Source organism: Hylobates moloch, unplaced genomic scaffold (assembly GCF_009828535.3).
Source record: "Hylobates moloch isolate HMO894 unplaced genomic scaffold, HMol_V3 SCAFFOLD_2, whole genome shotgun sequence".
Taxonomy (NCBI): Eukaryota; Metazoa; Chordata; class Mammalia; order Primates; family Hylobatidae; genus Hylobates; species Hylobates moloch.
Genome location: NW_026652277.1, coordinates 53,647,756 through 53,672,690, shown reverse-complemented (window position 1 = coordinate 53,672,690; position 24,935 = coordinate 53,647,756). Strand labels below are relative to the sequence as shown.

The 24,935-nt window shown below is 38.5% G+C and overlaps 1 protein-coding gene across 1 annotated transcript in view; it reads left to right on the top strand.

The window, feature by feature from the left end:
* The first annotated feature begins 834 nt into the window (after positions 1-834).
* The window catches only part of LOC116466491 (protein GVQW1-like), a 259,942-nt gene continuing 235,841 nt past the window's right edge, over positions 835-24,935 (top strand). The window contains exons 1-2 of the mRNA XM_058435720.1: positions 835-890; positions 2,002-2,026. The gene's annotated coding sequence lies outside the window, so the exon portion shown is untranslated. The remainder of the gene's footprint in view (positions 891-2,001; positions 2,027-24,935) is intronic.

Genomic DNA, 24,935 nt, shown 5'->3' with positions numbered 1-24,935 from the left:
TCAGAATTTTTTACTGTATGTTGGACATTGTGAGAAAAATAGTAGAGACTGAGAAAATTAATATTTATTTACCCTAGAAAAGTGCATACTTTTTTTTTTGTTAGACCTTGGCTTGGGAAAGTTGAGGAAATCTGTTGTATATTTGAGGTATGTGGGATTATTTCAGCTTTAGTTGGATTAGTTTACCACTGACTTTAAATGTTTTTTTTTTTTTTTGAAATGGAGTCTCGCTCTGTCACCCAGGCTGGAGTGCAGTGGCCTGATCTCGGCTCACTGCAAGCTCCGCCTTCCGGGTTCACGCCATTCTCCTGCCTCAGCCTCTCCAAGTAGCTGGGACTACAGGCGCCTGCCACCACGCCCGGCTAATTTTTTTGTATTTTTAGTAGAGACGGGGTTTCACCGTGTTTTGAAAACAGAATAAGGTCTTTTCTATCACTAGGGCTTGTGATCTGAGCGCTGGCAAGATTTCAGAGATCTCTGTGTGCTCCCAGACTGTTTTGTTTGCTAGGGAGTTCTTTTTCCTTTCCTGTTTCTGACTTTATTAATCCCAGGAGGTCTCTCTTCTTTTTGCTCCGCTGCTTCAAGCCTTTGGCATCCAGTGCCTTGTACTTAATGAAGGTTTGCAACACTCTGAGGAACTGTTCTCAGTTCTTCTGCCTTATTTCTGGCCTCCGTTGCCACTGTTTTGACCTAGTGAAGGCCTAGACTTTCTCAGACAGATTTCTTTTAACTCTTCTGCCCTGACTCCAGTCTTCACTGGGATGCTGCCTTGCACTTAGGGAAGGTTCATATGCCTCAAGGATCTCTCTCTCAGATTTCTTGACTTTCCCTCAGTCTTCAGTGTAGTCCTCCTCTGTGCCTGGTGAAGATCTGGGGTAAAGTGCTGGAAGGTGAGTATAGCTTGATGGTGTGGATGGGTTCCTTGGGACCCCAGCATGTCAAGCCAGTTCACACACAGGTCTTCATAGTTGTCTAAGATTCATGTAGTTTCTCATTTTCTTTTCTGTGGTAGATTCTGTTTCCTGCTACACCACCAGGGATGAAAAAATTCACTGGTCTCCTCTTTTATAGAATGGGATCATAACTGTACCGATTTTAGTTAAGTTAGCTTTATTAGTGTTCTCAGCTTTTTTAATGGGATAAAAAGCAATGATATTATGGATTATCTGACTTTTCCTTTAGTATTAGGTTTGCCCAATCATCTCCATGATTTCTAAATTCCAAACTTCTTGAATAAATAAAATTTAAAAGAAAACATTGTACTAAAGTCAAAAGAAGGGTTTTAAGGCATAGTTCTACTTTTTGCTGTCTGTGTATCCTTGGATAAACTACTTCTCTGAAATTGTATTGCTTGCTTTTTCAGCTTGTTGAGTCTTTCATAAATTTAAGGGTTGGAATATGTCTCTCAGACAGAAATTGATAGAGCTTTGCAAGTCTTCAGATGTATTCAAGTTTGGTAAACACTGGGTTAGGCCATGGATAAAAGATTGGTCTTTGTGTGTTCATAAGAAAACCTGGATAGGAAGCTCTTCTTCTTACAGAAAGCCTCGATTGAGAAGTAAAGCTGGGACCATTAGTCCGTGTTCTGCATTGAAATAATGGTAGCCATGCCTAGATTGATTTAGGATACCTGTCTTGACACAGGTAATAGTCACATCAAGGGGAAGAGCAACAGGCAGAACTCTTGGCTTTGTGTAAGAGCCCAAGGAAAGGGCCTGAGAGAGTACACACTTACTGTCTCAAAGTGTAGTGTTAATGTGAGGGGTCGGGAAAAAGGTCTTGGGTGTGTGTGTGTCTGCATAATATATGTGTGGAAAACTCTCAGTGCTGGTCCTTTGAGATATGTCTGTGAAAACTCTTTCAATTAACAAAAATAACCAACATTAATTGAATACTTTTTATCTGCCAGTCACTGTTCCAAGTTCTCTATAAAAGGTAACTCTTTAGTCCTTACAGTAATACTGTAGTGGTGCTGATACTATTTTTATCTTCATTTTTCAGATGAGGAAGCTAAATCACGTAAAAGGTAAGAAACAGCTCAGCGTTTCATAGCTAGTAAGTAACAGAGATGGGCTTGAGACCCAGATTGGCAGGATCCAGGTCTTGTGCTCGTAACGACTCTGCTATGGTGCCTCCCTTGAAAGCAACTTAGTGCTTTCGTTGTTGTTTTTGTTATTGTTATTCTTACTATTATTTTGTACCTCCTTGGTGGATAGTAGCTGTGAATCTGTAGTTGTTGGTGTGTTTCTTCTGGAGCTTAAGTTCATGCCTCCTCTATTGTTAGCCAGAGTTTTTGTTACCTTTGAAATAATTGCTGAATCAACAAAACATATGTTACATTGCTGCTGCTCGAATGGCTATCTTTTAGAATTAGCGCTCTTCTTTCTGAATCTGATGCCACAGCCTTTTGAACTTAAAGTATGTGGATGTGTCAGTAAAGGGGCTGTGGTAGCCGTGGTGACAGCAGCTCCAATGGTGGTGACCATAGAGAATGTGGCAGAGCTGTGAATGAGATGAAGAGATTTAGTGATGGCAGAGGAAATTTTGGGATTTCACAACTTTCTTCCTCCAAAAACTATTTGAAAGCAGATATGAGGAGTGGGAAATACAGAAACAATTCCAGCCTTTGTGCACCTTACAGCATAATGAGTGATGTTCACAGCTGATAAATAATAAGAGCTAATACCTGTATAGAACTTACTATGTACTGGACACTTTCCCAAATATTTTACATGTGTTATCTCACATGTTCCACTCAATAATCCCAGAAGATGGAACTCTGATCTCTAGTTTGCAGTTGAGGAAACTGAGGCAAAGCAAGGTTAAGGAGCTTGCTCAAGATCCCACAACCAGTAGGTGACAGAACTGATATTTGAACCTAGGAAGATTGGCTTGAGAATCTGACACTTAAACACTATCCTATTCTGCTAACAAATAATGAATCAGTTGGCAACTGTGGTAAGAGCTACAGAGACAATGAGAAGATGAGGGGGATTGAGCTGAGTCTGGAGGGTTTGGGAAGACTTGCCTGATGAAGTGATGAGGAGTGATGAAAAAGTCAGCCAGGTGAAGGGGCTTGTGTATATGTGCATGTGTGTGCCTGTGTTCCTGTGCCCATGCATGTGACATGGTCAGGGAGACACATTTTCAGGACTTGTGTAACACATCTCTGTAAATAGCTTCAAAATAAAATATCAATTTGTGATTCTTGTAATGGAAATTTACTTCATACACAACTTTCAGGCACGGTTTTGTAGCATAATCCAAAGTGATGCTGTCTTTGTATATGGCTTTAAGACAGTTTGGGAGCACATATCTCTGTGTGTCTGTGTCCTGCTTTATGGACAGTAAGAAGCTTGGGAATCCTGGAAAGCGGAATTCACATTCCAGCTTTTTAGCCCTGGCCATTGCTCAGTTAATTGGGGTTGTGTTCTCTGTTTGTTGATTAATAGAAAATGCATTAAAAGTGCATAAAATAGAAAAATTACTCCCAATCAGTGCAAACGTCCGTATATCTGAAGGCTTCTATTGCAGGTGCCTGGTAATCATCAGAACCCCTCTGGTGAGACCACCAGGTTATTTCTGGGCTCCATCCCAGAGTTAATGGTTCCTCAAAAAGGAAGCTTTTGTTTACTATAAGCAAAACCAAATAGAATTAGGAGGGCCATGGATTCAAGAAATCTAAAGACAGGGTTGAGAAATTAAGTGAGAAGGAGAAGACAGAGGAAGATCTAAGCATTGAGATTACTCCTCTGCCCAACTTAGTTGTGTTCTAACATTTAAAAAAAAGAGATTAACTGGGAAGCAAATAGAAATTAGACTATTTATTAGCAAGCCTTTAGCAGTTTCTCATCAAGTGACACATTTGGTGTTTAGTGTTCCTAATGAGTTGCACTGGGGTTATTTTTACACTTTTGGGCATCTGTGGAGTGGTAAATGTGTTCCTAAATATTGGATATACTTACAATAAAATATGTTTATATAAATTTACTTGGTACCAGATTCAGACTAGTTTTGTTTTAATCAGGGTTTAGAATTATACATGACTTTCATCTCTCTTCACCTTTATCCTTGTTAATCAAGAGCTGACTATATCAGGTATCTGCACTTGAGTGGACACACTGGATCTCTTTGAATTTTGGTTTTCAAATGACTTTAATCCCTTTTTTCTTTCCTCCCTCCATTCCTTCCTTCCCTTTTTACTTACTGCCTTCCTTTCTTCCTTCCTGGCAGTGGAGCAGAAGATAAGGTTTGCTACTCAGAGGCTGGTGAGCTTGACTTGATCTTTCTCCTCCATAGTTTTCTTGCTGGTAAAATGAGAGAATTCATTAAATAGATCCCCTAAGAGGCCTGCAAGTTATAAAAGTCTACATTTTCATTTTTTTGATTCTTGAGTTATACATGAAAATATTTGACAGTACTTTCAGTTAAACAGTTTCAGTTTTTGCCTGTTTAAAAGAAGGCTGTAGGCCTAGCTCTCCACCCCTCTAAACCTGGGAAAGGATTCCCACAAATAAAGCTTCACCAAATTTATAGGCTCCCAGCTGAGTTAGCAGAAACCAGGCAGCTCAGTGGATGAGCTTCTATTAGCACAATGGTGTTTGGTTATGCAGCTGAGTGGATGAGCTTCTATTAGCACAGTGGTATTTGATTATGCAGCTGCAGAACTGGGGAGAAAAGCCTGAGCCAATATTTATGAGGTGCGACTGTGACCTGAGCTTTAGAACTAGTTCTCCTGGAGAATGCAGGTATTTTTCATTTCCTTGGAAAAATAAATATCTATGTAAGGTAGGCTGAAAAATGGCCCCCCAAAGATGTCCATGTTCTAATCTCGGAATCTGCAAATATGATAATCTACATAACAAAAGGAGTTTTGCAGATGTGATAAAGGGTTTGAGATGGGAGGTGATCTTTTATTTTATTTATTTATTTATTTTTATTATACTTTAAGTTTTAGGGTACATGTGCACAACGTGCAGGTTAGTTACATATGTATACATGTGCCATGTTGGTGTGCTGCACCCAGTAACTCGTCATTTAACGTTAGGTATATCTCCAAATGCTATCCCTCCCCCCTCCCCCCACCACACAACAGGCCCCAGTGTGTGATGTTCCCCTTCCTGTGTCCACATGTTCTCATTGTTCAATTCCCACCTATGAGTGAGAACATGTGGTGTTTGGTTTTTTGTCCTTGCGATAGTTTGCTGAGAATGATGGTTTCCAGCTTCATCCATGTCCCTACAAAGGACATGAACTCATCATTTTTTATGGCTGCATAGTATCCATGGTGTATATGTGCCACATTTTCTTAATCCAGTCTATCATTGTTGAACATTTGGCTTGGTTCCAAGTCTTTGCTATTGTGAATAGTGCCCCAATAAACATATGTGTGCATGTGTCTTTATAGCAGCATGATTTATAATCCTTTGGGTATATACCCAGTAATGGGATGGCTGGGTCAAATGGTATTTCTAGTTCTAGATCCCTGAGGAATCGCCACACTGACTTCCACAATGGTTGAACTAGTTTACCGTCCCACCAACAGTGTAAAAGTGTTCCTATTTCTCCACATCCTGTCCAGCACCTGTTGTTTCCTGACTTTTTAATGATCGCCATTCTAACTGGTGTGAGATGGTATCTCATTGTGGTTTTGATTTGCATTTCTCTGATGGCCAGTGATGATGAGCATTTTTTCATTTGTCTTTTGGCTGCATAAATGTCTTCTTTTGAGAAGTGTCTGTCCATATCCTTCATCCACTTTTTGATGGGGTTGTTTGTTTTTTTCTTGTAAATTTGTTTGAGTTCATTGTAGATTCTGGATATTAGCCCTTTGTCAGATGAGTAGATTGCAAAACTTTTCTCCCATTCTGTAGGTTGCCTGTTCACTCTGATGGTAGTTTCTTTTGCTGTGCAGAAGCTCTTTAGTTTAATTAGATCCCATTTGTCAATTTTGGCTTTTGTTGCCATTGCTTTTGGTGTTTTAGACATGAAGTCCTTGCCCATGCCTGTGTCCTGAATGGCATTGCCTAGGTTTTCTTCTAGGGTTTTTTATGGTTTTAGGTCTAATATGTAAGTCTTTAATCCATCTTGACTTAATTTTTGTGTAAGGTGTAAGGGAGGGATCCAGTTTCAGCTTTCTACATATGGCTAGCCAGTTTTCCCAGCACCATTTATTAAATAGGGAATCCTTTCCCCATTGCTTGTTTTTGTCAGGTTTGTCAAAGATCAGATAGTTGTAGATATGCGACATTATTTCTGAGGGCTCTGTTCTGTTCCATTGGTCTATATCTCTGTTTTGGTACCAGTACCATGCTGTTTTGGTTACTGTAGCCTTGTAGTATAGTTTGAAGTCAGGTAGCATGACGCCTCCAGCTTTGTTCTTTTGGCTTAGGATTGACTTAGCAATGCGGGCTCTTTTTTGGTTCCATATGAACTTTAAAGTATTTTTTTCCATTTCTGTGAAGAAAGTCATTGGCAGCTTGATGGAGATGGCATTGAATCTATAAATTACCTTGGGCAGTATGGCCATTTTCACAATATTGATTCTTCCTACCCATGAGCATGGAATGTTCTTCCATTTGTTTGTATCCTCTTTTATTTCATTGAGCAGTGGTTTGTAGCCCTCCTTGAAGAGGGCCTTCACATCTCTTGTAAGTTGGATTCCTAGGTATTTTATTCTCTTTGAAGCAATTGTGAATATGAGTTCACTCATGATTTGGCTCTCTGTTTGTCTGTTATTGGTGTATAAGAATGCTTGTGATTTTTGCACATTGATTTTGTATCCTGAGACTTTGCTGAAGTTGCCTATCAGCCTAAGGAGATTTTGGGCTGAGACAATGGAGTTTTCTAGATATACAATCATGTCATCTGCAAACAGGGACAATTTGACTTCCTCTTTTCCTAATTGAATACCCTTTATTTCCTTCTCCTGCCTAATTACCCTGGCCAGAACTTCCAACACTATGTTGAATAGGAGTGGTGAGAGAGGGCATCCCTGTCTTTTGCCAGTTTTCAAAGGGAATGCTTCCAGTTTTTGGCCATTCAGTATGATATTGGCTGTGGGTTGTCATAGATAGCTCTTATTATTTTGAGATACATCCCATCAATACCTAATTTATTGAGAGTTTTTAGCATGAAGGGTTGTTGAATTTTGTCAAAGGCCTTTTCTGCATCTATTGAAATAATCGTATGGTTTTTGTCATTGGTTATATGCTGGATTATGTTTATTGATTTGCATATGTTGAACCAGCCTTGTATCCCAGGGATGAAGCCCACATGATCATGGTGTATAAGCTTTTTGATGTGCTGCTGGATTTGGTTTGCCAGTATTTTGTTGAGGATTTTTGCATCGATGTTCATCAGGGATATTGGTCTAAAATTATCTTTTTTTTTGTTGTGTCTCTGCCAGGCTTTGGTAATCGGATGATGCTGGCCTCATAAAATGAGTTAGGGAGGATTCCTTCTTTTTCTATTGATTGGAATAGTTTCAGAAGGAATGGTATCAGCTCCTGCTTGTACATCTGGTAGAATTTGGCTGTGAATCCATCTGGTCCTGGATTTTTTTTGGTTGGTAAGCTATTAATTATTGCCTCAATTTCAGAGCCTGTTATTGGTCTATTCAGAGATTCAACTTCTTCCTGGTTTAGTCTTGGGAGGGTGTATGTGTCAAGGAATTTATCCATTTCTTCTAGATTTTCTAGTTTATTTGCATAGAGGTGTTTGTAGTATTCTCTGATGGTAGTTTGTATTTCTGTGGGATCGGTGGTGATATCCCCTTTATCATTTTTTTATTGCATCTATTTGATTCTTCTCTCTTTTCTTCTTTATTAGTCTTGCTAGCGGTCTATCAATTTTGTTGATCTTTTCGAAAAACTGGCTCCTGGATTCATTGGTTTTTTGAAGGGTTTTTTGTGTCTCTATTTCCTTCAGTTCTGCTGTGATCTTAGTTATTTCTTGCCTTCTGCTAGCTTTTGAATGTGTTTGCTCTTGCTTCTCTAGTTCTTTTAATTGTGATGTTAGGGTGTCAATTTTGGATCTTTCCTGTTTTCTCTTGTGGGCATTTAGTGCTATAAATTTCCCTCTACACACTGCTTTGAATGTGTCCCAGAGATTCTGATATGTTGTGTCTTTGTTCTTGTTGGTTTCAAAGAACATATTTATTTCTGCCTTCATTTCGTTATGTACCCAGTAGTCATTCAGGAGGAGGTTGTTCAGTTTCCATGTAGTTGAGCGGTTTTGAGTGAGTTTCTTAATCCTGAGTTCTAGTTTGTTTGCACTGTGGTCTGAGAGACAGTTTGTTATAATTTCTGTTCTTTTACATTTGCTGAGGAGTGCTTTACTTCCAACTGTGTGGTCAATTTTGGAATAAGTGTGGTGTGGTGCTGAGAAGAATGTACATTCTGTTGATTTGGGGTGGAGAGTTCTGTAGATGTCTATTAGGTCTGCTTGGTGCAGAGCTGAGTTCAATTCCTGGATATCCTTACTAACTTTCTGTCTCGTTGATCTGTCTAATGTTGACAGTGGGGTGTTAAAGTCTCCCATTATTATTGTGTGGGAGTCTAAGTCTCTTTATAGGTCTCTAAGGACTTGCTTTATGAATCTGGGTGCTCCTGTATTGGGCGCATATATATTTAGGATAGTTAGCTCTTCTTGTTGAATTGATCCCTTTACCATTATGTAATGGTCTTTGTCTTTTTTGATCTTTGTTGGTTTAAAGTCTGTTTTATCGGAGACTAGGATTGCAACCCTGCCTTTTTTTGTTTTCCATTTGGTTGGTAGATATTCCTCCATCCCTTTATTTTGAGCCTATGTGTGTCTCTGCAAATGAGATGGGTTTCCTGAATACAGCACACTGATGGGTCTTGACTCTTTATCCAATTTGCCAGTCTGTGTCTTTTAATTGGAGCATTTAGCCCATTTACATTTAAGGTTAATATTCTTATGTGTGAATTTGATCCTGTCATTATGATGTTAGCTGGTTATTTTGCTCATTAGTTGATGCAGTTTCTTCCTAGCCTCAATGATCTTTACAATTTGGCATGATTTTGCAGTGGCTCATACTGGTTGTTCCTTTCCGTGTTTAGTCCTTCCTTCAGGAGCTCTTTTAGGGCAGGCCTGGTGGTGACAAAATCTCTCAGCATTTGCTTGTCTGTAAAGGATTTTATTTCTCCTTCACTTATGAAGCTTAGTTTGGCTGGATATGAAATTCTGGGCTCAAAATTCTTTTCTTTAAGAATGTTGAATATTGGCTTCTACCCTCTTCTGGCTTGTAGAGTTTCTGCCGAGAGATCAACTGTTAGTCTGATGGGCTTCCCTTTGTAGGTAACCCAACCTTTCTCTCTGGCTGCCCTTAACATTTTTTCCTTCGTTTCAACTTTGTTGAATCTGACAATTATGTGTCTTGGAGTTGCTCTTCTCGAGGAGTATCTTTGTGGCATTCTCTGTATTTCCTGAATCTGAATGTTGGCCTACCTTGCTAGATTGGGGAAGTTCTCCTGGATAATATCCTACAGAGTGTTTTCCAGCTTGGTTCCATTCTCCCCGTCACTTTCAGGTACACCAATCAGATGTAGATTTGGTCTTTTCACATAGTTCCATATTTCTTGGAAGCTTTGTCCATTTCTTTTTATTCTTTTTTCTCTAAACTTCTCTTCTCACTTCATTTCATTGATTTGATCTTCCATCACTGATACCCTTTTTTTCCAGTTGATTGAATTGGCTACTGAGGCTTGTGCATTCGTCACATAGTTCTCGTGCCTTGGTTTTCAGCTCCATCAGGTCCTTTAAGGACTTCTCTGCATTGGTTATTCTAGTTAGCCATTTGTCTAATTTTTTTTCAAGGTTTTTAACTTCTTTGCCATGGGTTCGAACTTCCTCCTTTAGCTCGGAGTAGTTTGATCGTCTGAAGCCTTCTCTCAGCTCATCAAAGTCGTTCTCCGTCCAGCTTTGTTCCATTGCTGGTGAGGAGCTGTGTTCCTTTGGAGGAGGAGAGGCACTCTTGATTTTTAGAGTTTCCAGTTTTTTTGCTCTGTTTCTTCCCCATCTTTGTGGTCTTATCTATCTTTGGTCTTTGATGATGGTGACATACAGATGGGGTTTTGGTATGGATGCCTTTCTGTTTGTTAGTTTTCCTTCTAGCAGTCAGGACCTCAGCTGCAGGTATGTTGGAGTTTGCTGGAGGTCCACTCCAGACCCTGTTTGCCTGGGTATCAGCAGTGGAGGCTGCAGAACAGCGAATATTGGTGAACAGCAAATATTGCTGTCTGATTGTTCCTCTGGAAGTTTTGTCTCAGAGGAGTACCCAGCCATGTGAGGTGTCAGTCTGCCCCTACTGGGGGATACTTCCCAGTTAGGCTACTCAGGGGTCAGACCCACTTGAGGAGGCAATCTGTCCGTTCTCAGATCTCCAGCTGCGTGCTGGGAGAACCGCTACTCTCTTCAAAGCTGTCAGACGGGGACATTTAAGTCTGCAGAGGATTTTGCTGCCTTTTCTTTGGCAATGCCCTGCCCCCAGAGGTGGAGTCTACAGAGGCAGGCAGGCTTCCTTGAACTACAGTGGGCTCCACCCAGTTCGAGCTTCCCAGCTGCTTTGTTTACCTACTCAAGCCTTGGCAATGGTGGGCGCCCCTCCCCCAGCCTCACTGCTGCCTTGCAGTTTGATCTCAGACTGCTGTGCTAGCAATGAGCGAGGCTCTGTGGGCGTAGGACGCTCTGAGCCAGGCGCGAGATATAATCTCCACGTGTGCCCTTTGCTAAGACCATTCGAAAAGCACAGTATTAGGGTGGGAGTGACCCAATTTTCCAGGTGCCATCTGTGACCCCTTTCTTTGACTAGGAAAGGGAATTCCCTGACCCCTTGCACTTCCCAGGTGAGGCAATGCCTCGCCCTGCTTCGGGTCACGCTCGGTGTGCTGCACCCACTCTCCTGCACCCACTTTCCCACACTCCCCAGTGAGATGAACCCTGTACCTCAGTTGGAACTGCAGAAATCACCTGTCTTCTGCATCGCTCACGCTGGGAGCTGTAGACTGGAGCTGTTCCTATTCAGCCATCTTGGCTCCACCCCGGGAGGTTATCTTTTATACTAGGGAGACAGGAGAGTCAGAGTAAGAGAGACAGACTTTTGAGGATGCTACACTGCTGGCCTTGAAGATGAAGGGTGGGGCCATGATTCAAGGAGTGTGGGCAGCTTTTAGAAGCTAGAAAAGGTAAGCTGAACTCTCTCCTGGGGCCTCCAGAAGGAACTCAGCCTTGCCAACACCTTTATTTTAGCCTGTAAGGCATATTTCAGACTTTTGAACTACATAATTGTGAGATAATAAGTTTGCATTGTTCTGAGCCACTGCATTTGTGGAAATTTGGTATAGCAGTGATAGGAAGCAAATGCACGATTGCTACCGAGGTAAAAACTCTACATTTTGAAACATTTATTATTTCTCCAAATAAGTCTGGATGAACAACTCTAAGGATGGAAGAATAATTTTACCTATTACAACCTGGTAGTTGGAGAAAAGACTTGGTGAGTGGAGGTGATCTAGACCTTCCAACAGGTAAGAAAACTTCAAAATTGCGAGTTCTTGTGACATCCCAGGTGGGCCACAGCAGACAGCTTCATTCAAGGGAGTTACTGAATTATAAAGGTGAAAATTGGTTAGAATTGGCCTATTTCCTTTGGAAGTATTCATAAGTGATTCCAATTCAGGTCAGTTTTTTCTTTCTACTCTAGGAATATGGCCACAATTGGCTGAGGAAGGGGCATGAATAAGATGGTATTGAAAGGAGATATGAAATAATTCTCTCCTGAGTTCAGTAGAGAATCCCACTTTTCTGTAAAATCAATATGATTTGTCTCTGTCAGTAAAGGGATGGCTATTAGCAATAGAACGTTCCTTAGGTGGGACAATAGAGATCAACTGCACACAAAAAGATGGCAATGGATGGACATTGGATAGCTTTCAATGGGGCTTTTTCTCTCTAGGTTTCAGTCGTATTTTGCTGTAAGTTAAAAGAGAAACCCTATTATAGGTCAGGTTCTAGGGGTTTGTATCCCCACACTGACTACTTACTGGCTGTGGGGCTGCCCCATGGGAAACTGCTTAATTTGGGGTGAGGCAGCTCCCTTCTGTTGAAGGTAATGCCCAGGGAGGGACTCAGCTGTGAACCAATGACAGCTGGAACATCCAGGCAGCTGGGGAAATGAGTGCCTCAAAGTGGGGAGCTGGGGGGAGCTGGGAGGTGTACTCCAGTGTTCTTACAGACCCCTGGATGCATGTAGATAAAGGCAAAGCAGAGACATGCGATCAGCACCAAATAGAGCTCTTAATTGGATTCCAGAAAGATAGATTTAGAGGTTCTATGCCATTGGCTTTGCGAAAGTTACTTGGTCAATTAATTAGTTCCATTGCTCTCTAGGTTTTAGTTGAATGACCCTTTCCATTACTTCTACATCATGATGATGGTGAAAAACAGAGAATTATAATAGTTGAAAGTCAAAGATAAGCTTTATTCTAAATCTCGTTTTTCAACTTTGTTGAAAAACATTTTCACATGCCTTGTTACCTTCACCCTCTTGGAACATTTTCATCTCTACCTTTTTTGGGGTAACCCTGATGGAAATAGAATTAAGGCAAAATAATCATGCAAAATTGGTGGCAGAAAGGAAAATAAGCACAATTAAAGGACTTGGATTCAGTGAACCATGTGTTTATGGAACCTCTACTGGGTTCAGACCAAATATATATATTCAACTATTTATTTTAGATGATAGACTGTCCAGAGATTAAGTAATCTACTTTTTAAACAAGGGTAGACATCAGCATTGGACTAATGGTACATTTTTAAAAGGCAGGAGTTTTTTTTTGGAAATTTTTTATCCCTACAAGTTCCTCTTAGTTTGTTACTGTTGGTGAAAAAATTATCTGCCTCTATAACTTAAGCAACATTGTGAGAACTACTGAAGGTAGATTGTAGCTTAATTACATGAAATTACCAGTCTTTCTATATGTTTTTTTCAGCCCTTGTAACACCAGTTATTAGTCTTCCTTATTTTCCCCAGCACACTTTTCTACATTTGACAAATATCAGTCCCACTTACTGTATCTTTATTATTAATTCATTTAACTTCTGTCACAAGGAGATCAAGCATTTATTCCTTTTTGAACATTCACTTCCCTACACGCTTAGAAATATTTGACTGACAGCAACGGCTACCTCCATGGAGCCTGTGTAAACATGAGTTTATGGGCTGCTGTGTAGGCGCCTTTGGTGATTTACTTTCTGGTTATTGGGATTTATTTATTTTTTGATGGACTGGTAAATTGTGAGGCTGTGGACCTTGCCAGGTTTTCAGGTATCAACTCAGCCCTGCTGGAGAAACTGTGGTTGGCACTGCAACACAGAGAATGACCAATGAGGCATCATATATTTTTAATAGATATATGTTTTAATAAACATTCTCCTCCTAAAGCAATGGATTTTAAAATAGGCTTTTGCCTTGAGCCATGTAGCTACCCAGCTGTGAGTTTTATAAGGCAACAATCTCCACATCATTAGATGTTGTGACTAATATTCCAGCAACTGAAATAATAGCTATTTACTTGCACATAAAAAGTTAAAATGACATTTAAGGTGCACTTACACTCAGAAAAGTATGCTTATAGAAGCAATGCCACGAGTTTCTCCTTTATGTTCCTTCTATTGACTTATAAAGATCCCTTGCAAAGCAAAAGGTAGCTTAGAAGTCTTGTTCCAGACGGACACCTGGGAACTCTCCAAACTTGAGAGCAAGGTAGGATAGCCTCTAACCTCGAATCCCACTGCCCTTTAGGGTTCTAAGCTTCCTGAAGATTTCTGCTGATTTCATTGGTTCATGTCCTTGTGGTCTGTTCCTACCTTTGCAGAGGCTTCGCTATTTTCACTTCAATTCACTGTTTTGCTCCTTTATTTGTTTCTGTATGAAATTCACTCACATCAATCATTTAGTGAGTTTGTTGTGGATTTTATTGGCAAGTCACTTTGTGCTCCTTACAGCATTCTGCCATTTCTCTGGCCCCACCTGCTCCTGTTCACCACCGCTGCTTTATCTTCTCATTGTTAGAAAGACAAACACATTTTTCTTTCCTTGTCATATTCAGAGCATAGCCTAGTCCCCTGAGGTCTCATATTCTATTCCAAGTACTTATCAAGGTGTCCCTCACACCCCACAACAAAGAGTCAGGTGCCAATTTTAAGTATAAAATCATTTTCCCATCTCATTATAGGACTGAAGACTTATTTTCTATTCCTGCTAAGTATTTTGATCACAGGCAAGCACCTGTAATGTGGACATGGAACGGAAGTTTCTTCTGAACTTTCTCTAGATATTCCTGTCTTCTGGGCAGGTGAAGAAAAGAAGCAAGCAGGGAAGAATAGCATTAATAAGAAGCTCAGGATGGACAACTGTTTTAGAAGGGGAAATGCTGGTATATCAGTTTCCTCTCTCTGGTGCAACATGAGAATGTGCAATCAAGAGAAGAATTTGCCTCTATTCAATCTACCTGGCTCAACCCCAGAACCATGCAATCCAATCTCATCTATTTTTTTGACCTGTAAATCTCTATTATTCAAATGACAACTAGGTAGCCATGTTCTTTTTCCCTTGCTATTTTGGCCCATTACATAAAAACTTTGGCCTTTGGAAATATGGAACAAATTAATTTTCCCTCCTCCCTCCACTTCTCACTTCTCCTAGGTGGTCTGTTCTATTAGAAGAATGAACAGTGTATTTGACTCTGCCTCTGTTGAGTTTCCTTTAAATAAAATATTTGAATATAGCTTAAATATCTGTTTAATTTATGATTGTATTAAAGGTAATTTATTTCCTGAACTGAATCTTGTTTTAGTTACATAATCTAGAAGACTGTACTTGATATGAATTTTATGTAAAAATCATTTTAAAAATAATAATTTGGACTTCAGTGGATTCTCTCATACAATAGTATTTAGAAGATTTAGGTATTTCCCCATCTCTGGATAACATGGAAAAAACTGTCTCAAGCTTCTTCAAAGCTGTTATTCACCTCAAACTATAATTTTGGGAGTTTGCAGAATCACATCCTTTTAGGTTCATTGCAATTTGAGTGAATCTGATGGAATTTTCTTTTATCCAGTTCTATATTCTAATTTTAATCTGAATTTCAAATTTAAGTAGTCTGCCCCCAACCTGTACTACACACCTTCCATGGTATGCATAAGTTCCTGAAAGGACTGAGACTGGGCCTCCTTTATCTCTTTCCCCCTTGTAGCCTTGCCTGTTACAGGTACAGTGAATTACTTCTCTCTTAATTTGATAAGAAAGCATTAGCCTCTGAAACAGTTTCATGCAGTTGTTGGTTGGTACAGAAGAAAATATGGAGTGAGCTCCAAATCTCCAGACTCATACTGAAACTAATATACACACACACACACACACACACATATATATATACAGAGAGAGAGAGAGAGAGAGAGAGAGAGAGGCATCCAAGAATTTGGACTTCCTTGTGTAATTATTATGTGAGTATCATTGCACACATCCCTTGCTCCTTAGTCATTTAAAATTACTAGGGCATTTTACAAAGAATGGGGGAAACCGGATAACTTCTTAATTCTATATAGTTTTATTAATATTAATGAAACAGCATGAAAGAGTTGCTTAAAGAGCAATGAGGCAGTGAGACACTGAGTACCAAGAAAATATACTTGCCTTCTTGTGGACATGTAACTGTCATATGAGTGAATCTGGTTGTTTCAAAAACAAAGAGAGATATTTCTTGTGATTTCATTTCTCTCCCATCTTATCTGTAGGAATTGCAGGATTCATAATAGAATCATCCAAGCATATGCTTTTTCTTTCAGTGTTTTGATACCAAAAGGAATACTAAGTTGCCTTGTACCGTGTTTGCACAGCACGCCCTCAGCTTCAGTTGAAGTCTTGAAAGACTTTGCGGGTTATGACATTCCCCTAAATGTGCTGAGCTTTCTTTAACCTTTCATAAAACATTGTGATCTTTATGGACTGTATCATATTGTGCAGTAATGTGCTTTATTGTCCACAGAATAAGCTTTTCTTAAAGATAATTGGAAAGCTGGAAATGGCTGCTATCGGCTGATTTTTAAAAAATATATTATTTCTGAAATGGGGCTGGTGTAATAATGACCCTATCTGTCCAAGATTTAAGATTTGTCTTGGCAGAGAAAATTGATCCATTTCACCTTTGTCTAATGGAAATTTTTATCTAGGATTATCTGTTTATGTAAATGAATGTTCCTCTGAAAAGGGAACTTGAGGGGGCTGTAAATCTTGGTGACACTTCAGTTTCTTAGGGGAGAAATTGGAAAGGATTCTAGTATTTATCTGCCTGAAATTGGTTATAAAAACAAAATTATCTTCATGTACCTGCAGCATCTGATGTTTCCTGGAATTTCATTATGTTTTTGAATAATTCAGTGCAATAGAAAGAATGGTGTTTCTATATTACCTCATTCAGAAGTTGTTTTTACTTTTTCTATTTTCTGGTTGCTTTCTAATGCTGACATTATAGAGGAGGAGAAGCTTTTGCTTACCCTTTCTTTTAGGGATGAGATTTTTTTTCTGCATAATTTTAATAGTCTTCAGCTATTGTAGGCTCATTATCTACAGTTATATGCAGTGTATTAGCAGAATATCCATCATTTCTTCTTTTTAAAAAACATAGCTTATATAAATTCTGATCTTAGTATCAGAATTGCTCTACACTGAAAATAAATAATTTGTTTTTTTAAGGTAATTTTTTGACCAAGCTTAATCCGGAAGCTTAATTTGGAAGTTGTAAGGTGATAACTTTGAAAAGTCAGCAGTGTCTGACAAATTCTTTTACTCTAAGTCAAAGGGAAAGTGGAGAGTAAGATCAACCCACTTAAATGTCAGCTAATTAGAGAAAACAAAGTGAGGCAAAAAAAAAAAAATGATTTGCATTAACTTTCTTGAAGAAAGGTATAATTTCTTTATAGAGACCACTAACTTTATTACCTGGTAATTATCAGAATTATACTGTTTTTATGTTTCTCTTGCAGCTACTTGCTTGGAAGTTTCTCCCCTTTATCAATATTTGAGCTATTTCACCAGGATTTGAAAAAAATATTAACAATATGTTGCATTCCAAAGATGACATGAATGTAATTATTTAGCTGTGTGACATTAGGACTGAAAATTGGTAAGAACTTTGATTTTTGCAGCATGATTCCATTCATAAGAAGGGGTAGAAAGGCTGCAACATGGAGTGGTGCTTGCTGCCTGGAATATTCTTATAGAAGTCATATTTGGACATCCATATTCAGGATGATCATCACAGCTTTCTGTTAGTATTAAATAGACACGAACAATAAGTATGGTATAAAATCATCTCTATTCTCCAGAAGATTAAAGGGAAATGTAGCAGTATGGGATAGAAGACAGGGCACAGGACTGGAAATGAGACCTGGATCTGGCAGACTGGAGAATTGTGTGACCATAGAGGGGTCACAGCAGCTTCATGAACCCTTGGCTCCTCATCCTTAGGATGAAAATTGAACTTAAGCCAAAATGAAATGTGCTGTGAGGAGTCAGAATAGTGGTTACCTTGGAGGAAGGAAGTGACAGGAGAGGTGTTAGTAGCTGTAGGGCTTCTGGGATGCTGACAATGGTCTCTTTCTTTTGGGCAATATTCATACAGGTGTGTTCACTATGTGAAAACTCCTCAAGCTATATGTACCTTATGATCTGGGTACTTTTCTAAATGTATATTAAATTGTTATGTATAATATTCAGTTCAATTAAAAAGTTGCCTCAATGCCTGCTTGTTATAAGATCACTGTGGGAACTGTGTTTGAAATTATTTTAAAAAATAACACTCATTCCAATGTTAGGTATAAACCTCTGCAAAAATGTGTAGCTTTTTCAATAGGGATCACATATATTGCTTTCTGCATACCTCTAATCTGACCTTTTGTTACTATTTTTATTGTTTGTTTCAGCACAATTATGAAGATCCAATAAGTTTATATTCTACTTATACATAATAAACTCCATTATATTTAGAACACTGGTTAAGAAAAAAAGGCTCCCAGATACAATCAGATGCATAACATCTCAAACTAAGTGCCATTATCACAAACCAAACCTTTTAAAGTATTTTCTTCTGTGTGGAAGATACACTGAACCCTGATCATTCATTCCAGCATTCACTCAGTAGCTTTTAAAGACATAGAAGAAAACAAACTTTAATTGCTTCTGTACTGACTCCCAAGCTGCTCACTATGTTTCTTACTCAGAGCACTGAATGTTCTTAAATGGTTCTAACGTTCTCTCGGCATGCCTCAAGTGTCTTTGGCTCTTTACTCCTTCCTGTCTCTGTAGAATGGCCTGGAACTGCATTTTGAATAAGGTGCAGAAAGAACTTTGTCTGCAGGGCCAATGACGTGTGTGTGTGCGTGTGTGTGTGTGTGTGTGTGTGTGTGTGTAGGAATGGGGTGTGGTGCTGGGCTTTAGGGCTTGGGCAGGTGGAACAAATTTTGGGGACCTTGATGCTGAATGTCAGTCCAAATCTTGTTTCATGTCTCTGTTTAAAGCCTGTTTTTTTTTTTTTTTCCTTCTTTTCCTTTTCTTTTTTGTAGCTACAGTAAAACTCTCCCTCAGCAGTCCTGACTATTGACTGTCTAATCTCAGTATCTAGATTGATCGCAAGCACTATATGCTGGTAAATCTACGTTTTCCCAACTGTTGAAGAGAGAACTATTTCTCAGCATAGATCCAGAATTCAAGAGATAACATTTCAAAACCTGAGCTCTCAGCTTCCCTTATCTGCAACCTGAGCTACATTACAGAATGGGCTGAAACATATTTTCTCATTAAGAACAGAGGGATAATAATAGCTGCACTCTGCTTCATCAGGGTTGTTGTCAGGATTTAATGAGAGAATGCATGCTAAAATGTTTTGACAACTGTAAACTGCTTTGCAAAGTTAAGAAATTAATAAATAGGACTTTTATGCTTCATGCAACCTTTTCAAACATCTATTTGAAATCCAACCTTGTAATTGTAAAGATAAGAAAAGTACAACACTTCAGTTTTTATATCAATGTTAAAAAGTAGCTCTGCAATAAAAATAGTTACAGAATTGATATGTCCTAATGAAAGGAATGCCATCATTTAAATATTTAAATTTATAAAAACATAAATGATAGATATTTGAATTACTGAAGAGTGCTTTACTTTACAAATAAATAGCAATCCTCCTCCCTCAGTATATTTAAAATTATTTCAGTATATATGTGTCATGTGAAGCTACTACTACATACTTAGATTTGTTACTCTGAAGAAATATAAAGCCATGATGCTTCCCAGGAACATGGCAGAAATGTCAGGCTTTCAGGAGCCAGGCTAAAATAGCAGGTTGTGGCTAAGCTAGAGCTCCTCAAGGACAGGGACTCTCTACTGTTTATCTGTATGAGATAGGGTAATGCAGAGGGAGACAAGAGTTTCTGCAGCAGGCAGACCTGGTGTTGAGCCAAAGCTTTACTGCTTGTTATTGGTGGTTCCAGGCACGTAACTAAGCTCCATTTTCCATAGCAGCAAAATAGGAATGCTAGCACTGACCTATCACCGTTGTGAGAACTTGCTGAGACCTTGATAAAGAGTCAGCTTATTATAAATGGAACAGTGAGTTCCCTTCTCCCTACCCACAACCTCAGAGTCCAGTGTTGGGTCTGAAGGGATCCAATAAAATAATACCACCTTTTCCTGCCTGAGAACCAATTCAGAGCCAATTGCACAATAAATGTGTGTGTGTGTATGTATGTGTGTATGTGTGTGTATATGCATGTGCATATAAAGTTTATATATAAATATATATAATATACAATATATAAATATATATAATATATAATATATAAATATATATAATATATAAAATTATAATATATTTATATATAATATATATAAAATATAATATATAATATATATAATATATAAATATATAAACTTTATTACTGACAAAAGCTGGCTTGGAGGGATGACTTACATATGCAGTAACAATGAACTTCTTAATATAGCATCCCAGAAGTAGACTGAACACTCTGTCACAGACAGTACTAACCAGCCATAGGCTTCCCATGTGGGTGCCTGCACCTGTAAACTTAGGGTGCTGAGAAGAAGAGAGTATTAGTTCTCCTTGGCCAGCAAGCTCTCAGGAGGGAGAGTGGAAGGGGCTAAGCTGCTCATGTTTCATTTCTCCTTCCAAACTCATCGGTTGGATAAATAACCTCACCTTCCTTGAGAAGTGAGAGAGCAGCAGCAGGAGGCCGGGTATGTTACACTAATGGATGCATCCTTACTGTGAAGGACATGTCAGCTGAGAAGATCAGGGTTTCCCTCAACACCCAGCACAGCAGGCATGGTGCATGTTTGATGGATAAATGTGTTTGTGTTGTATCTCTAACAAAACTTCGTTTTGCTACCTACCTGAGGGCAATCATTTCAGGCAGTACAGAGCGCTTTGGATTCTGGTTCTCTCATCTGTGGGACAGATCATCCTAATTCATGTGCATGTTAGATCACCATAATCAGCACCATCAATGCCTGATTTGAAGCCAGATATTTCCTAGTGGTGGGCTATAGGTTGGGGTATGGCTTAGTACAATCAGCTTGCCTTTCAAGGTACCATTGTTCATTAGTTGTCAATGTTACTAAACCATTTAGTGATCTCCTTGGCCACACTAGCTAATCTAATGCAGAGATGTCTATTTTGGCCACAAAAGTATGAAGAGATGCTTTACTGAAATCCAGGTATGCTATAGAACAGAGTCAGTTTGGTGTAATGGAAAGTTCAGAGGTAAATCTCAGCCCTGCCATCACTTAAAATTTAAGTTTTAAATACAAATCTAGGTAACAAGTCTCACTTCTTGTGATAACTAAGAGCATGTTTTTATCTCAAAAGCAACCTGTAAAAATCACACAAAATTTTGACCTACTTTTTCACTGTCCACAGAGACTTGTTGACAAACATAATTGTAAGCACATGTGTATCTGTACTCTCTAGACATGGATGAAGCAAAGACCAAGACAAGCTTCTTGATAGATCAGAATTTAAAAGGAACAGCAGGGATGCTAGAGGCTAGTCTGAGTGGCAGAGACATACTCTGCATGAACTCTTAATTTTCATCAGCCATGCTGAGAACAGAAGTCACTGCCAACTGGTTAGATCTAAAATACATAAATATTATGTGCTTGGTAGAGTAGAGAAGTCATGCATTAAAGTAATAAACCTAACATATTTGTCACCCCAAATGAAAAAGGCATACTCCTTTGAGGTTTCCCAGGTTGGAAAGATCAGAGAGCTTTATATTAGTCAATGTTGCCTCAGTACAACTTTCTTCAGTGATAGGAGGCACAGCCTGGATGGGTTTTGGGAACCCATCCTACTTTGGAAGTTGATCCAATGTTCCCATGGCCGAGTTTTCCTTAGAATACCCTTTGAAGTGTAAAGGGGGCACAGAGACACCAGGGAAAAGGAGAGAGGTCACAAAGTGTCTGTTGATTTCTCTTTTTTTCCCCTACTTCCCAAATCCTAGGTGAGACTCACCATCTGACATCTACATTATGCAAGTTATAGCTTTTCTTCTGTTTGGTGTACTCTGCTTACAGCTGTTCCCGAGTTTTCTACATCATGGTGTAAAGTGACTCCCTGTTGTCTACTTATCAAATGCAACATCTCTGGATTTCAAATCACTCATAGTCTGGTCACCCCCTCTTAAATAAAATGAATGATTAAATATTAGGTTTGTGTCTAAATAATTATTTAATGAATATGCTTGTACCCATCATCTGCTCTAAGAAATAACATATTACAAAAAACCCGAGTACCCCTCCTCTGTTGAATTCCTCTCTTAGTCCCAAAGGTATCTTAACAGATTTTTAAGGGTACAACAAAATATTGTTAGCTATAGGTACAATGTTGTATACCAGACCCCTAGAACTTGCATTACTGAAACATTCTACCCATTGAACAGCAACTTTCTATTTCCCTTCTCTCCTGCCCTCGGTGACCACTGTTTTGTTCTCTGCTTTTATCAGTTTGACTATTTTAAATATCTCATCTAAGTGGCATTATGCAATATTTGTCCTATGACTGGCTTGTGTCACCTCCAGGTTCATCCATGTTGTCATGTATTGCAAAATTTTCCTTTTTTAAAAAAAGCTGAATAATATTTCATTTTATGTATATATCATGTTTTCTTAATTCATTTATGCATTGATGGACATTTAGGTTGTTTCCGTACCTTGGCTATTGTGAATGATGCCGCCAACATACATATTTTCTGACATTAACCCTTTTTATTGTCCGTCTAATGGGTGCAAAATATATCTCACTGTGGTTGTAATTTCCAAGGCAGGACATTTTTCATATGTTTCGTGGCCAATCTGGTTTCTTCTGTGAATTTCCTGTGTGTAGATCAGGTTTCAGTACCATTTCTTGAAATATTGATTCATTTTGCTGTTGATAGACATTTTATTTATTATATATGGCTATTATGAATAATACTGCTTTGAAAATTTTTTACATGCCTTTTAATGTACAAATATATTAATTTCTGTTGAGTGTACTCCAGGCATAGAATTTATGGGTTAACACTAGTAGGTATAATGAAGTAGTCTTTCAATGTAGTACTAGTTTTTATTCCCACCAGCCATGTGTGAGAGTTTCAATATTCACCTATCTTTGCTAACACTTGGTATTTTCAGCCTTTCAAATTTAGTCAATCTGGTGTCCATCTAGGTTGGAATTTGAGCATCTTTTCAGAAGTTTACCAGATATTTGGATATCTCTTTTTGTGAAATGCATGTACATGTTTCCTGTTCATATTTTTTGTTGGCCTGTATGTCTTTTTAATATATAAGGGAGTTCTGTATGCAAATGATATATATGCCTTTTTTCATTTCTGACTGTTGAAAAAATACCTTCTTATACATATATTTGCCCTCTTGCCATCATCATGGTATCTTTTTGGTGAACAGAAGTTCTTAATTTTAACATTGTCATATTGATGAAAAATCAGTGTCTGCATGCTTTTTAATAAGTCATCCCCACCTGATGTCATCAAAAGACTCTAGTAACTTCTGGAAAATTTATTGTTTATAATTCATATTTACATCTGTATTCTACTTATTAATTTTTAGTGTATGATGTAAGGTTGAGGTCAAGTTCAGTTTTTTTTCATGTGGGTGTCTTATTGGCTAAACGTCATTTGCTGATTTTTTTATTTTCTCAATGCCTTACACATTTGTTGTAAATTAAGTGTACTATCATACATGTCTCCTTTCCAATATCTATTTGTGCCAATCCTTGCACAATACCATACTTTCATAGTTATTTTAGCTTTATAAAAGGTATTGATATCTTATAGAGCAGACCCTCTGTATTGGTGTGTTGCCTTTCTTTCTTTAAAAAAAAAAAAAAAAAAACAAGAAAACAAACAAACAAAAAAACATGTTTCCTAGATGTTTGATGATGCTGGTGCTATTGTAAATGGGATTTTTTTTTTTTTGACACAAAAACTCACTCTGTCACCAAGGCTGGAGTGCAGTGGTGCAATCTCAGCTCATTGCAACCTCCACCTCCTGGGTTCAAGCAATTCTCCTGCCTCAGCCTCCCAAGTAGCTGGGATTACAGGCATGTGCCACCATCATTTCACGATGTTGGCCAGGCTGGTCTCAAACTCCTGACCAAGTTCTGGTCAGGAACTCAAGTTATCTGCCTCTCTCAAGTGATCTACTTTTCCCAGCCTCCCAAAGTGCTGGGATTAAAGGCATGAGCCATTGCGGCTGGCCCTTTTTTTCAGATTGTTAAAAGAAAATAATGTTTAGCTCGTTACTGGCATGTAAAATAAAATTAATTGTTGAATATTGCTTTTGAATCCAGTAAACTTGCTAAACTCATTTATTTTGATAATTTATCTGTAGATTCTTTGGATATTCTAAATATACAAGTGCATCTTTTTAAAATAATATTTTGTTTGTTACTTTCTATTCTCATACTCACATATTATTATTTTCTTCTTGTCTTATTGCACTGGTTGGGACCTTCAGGACAGTGTTAAATAGAAGCCACGATAACAGAAATTTTTATAGTTTTTCTGATTTAAGCAAGGAAAGCTATCAATATTTTGAATGTAGTGTTTGCTGTAGATATTTCGAAGTTAGCTTAAATCTTCATTTCTTTCCAGGTCTACTCTATGGTTCTTCACTCTGATTTTCCCCAGTAGACTGATCTTTATTTCTACCCCATGTCTACAGGGCCCCTTGTCTACTGGTTTCTAGTTGTGCTTGGCTGAGGACAGGCAGTGACAGAAAATCAGGAGGATGAAAGGAAAAACAGTATGGTCTTCATCCTTCCAGAGACCTCCCCGTTGGGTTTGAGGAGGCAGTAACTGCATTTATCTACTAAAGTCATAGTTCCTTTCAGCAGAACTCTTCTGCAGCTACAAGCTCATCTCATTATTCTTGCAGGAATAGTAACAGCTTCTCTTTCCCATTTCCTATTCTTAACCTTATTGACTGTGCTATTTTCTGCTGTGATCCTGACTAATATGGTACATTTGTCAATGTAAGAAAGTTTCTTTCTATTCTTTTTGCTTATATTTTAAAAAATAATGATTAGATGTTAAGTTTTATCATTGCCTTTTGTATTTCTTTGACAATCATATGATTTTTCTCCTTTATTCTGTTAATATAGATTACATTGATTGATTCTGCTGTCTTCCCAGTTAGGATATATGATGTAGGGACATATGTCAAGGTATGTTTTAACCTCACTTGTAATAGTTCTTCCTTGTGAGGTTTTTGTGGCCATTCCTTAAACATGAGATGGATCTCGATCCAAAATTTGGTTTGGGTATTGCCGCCA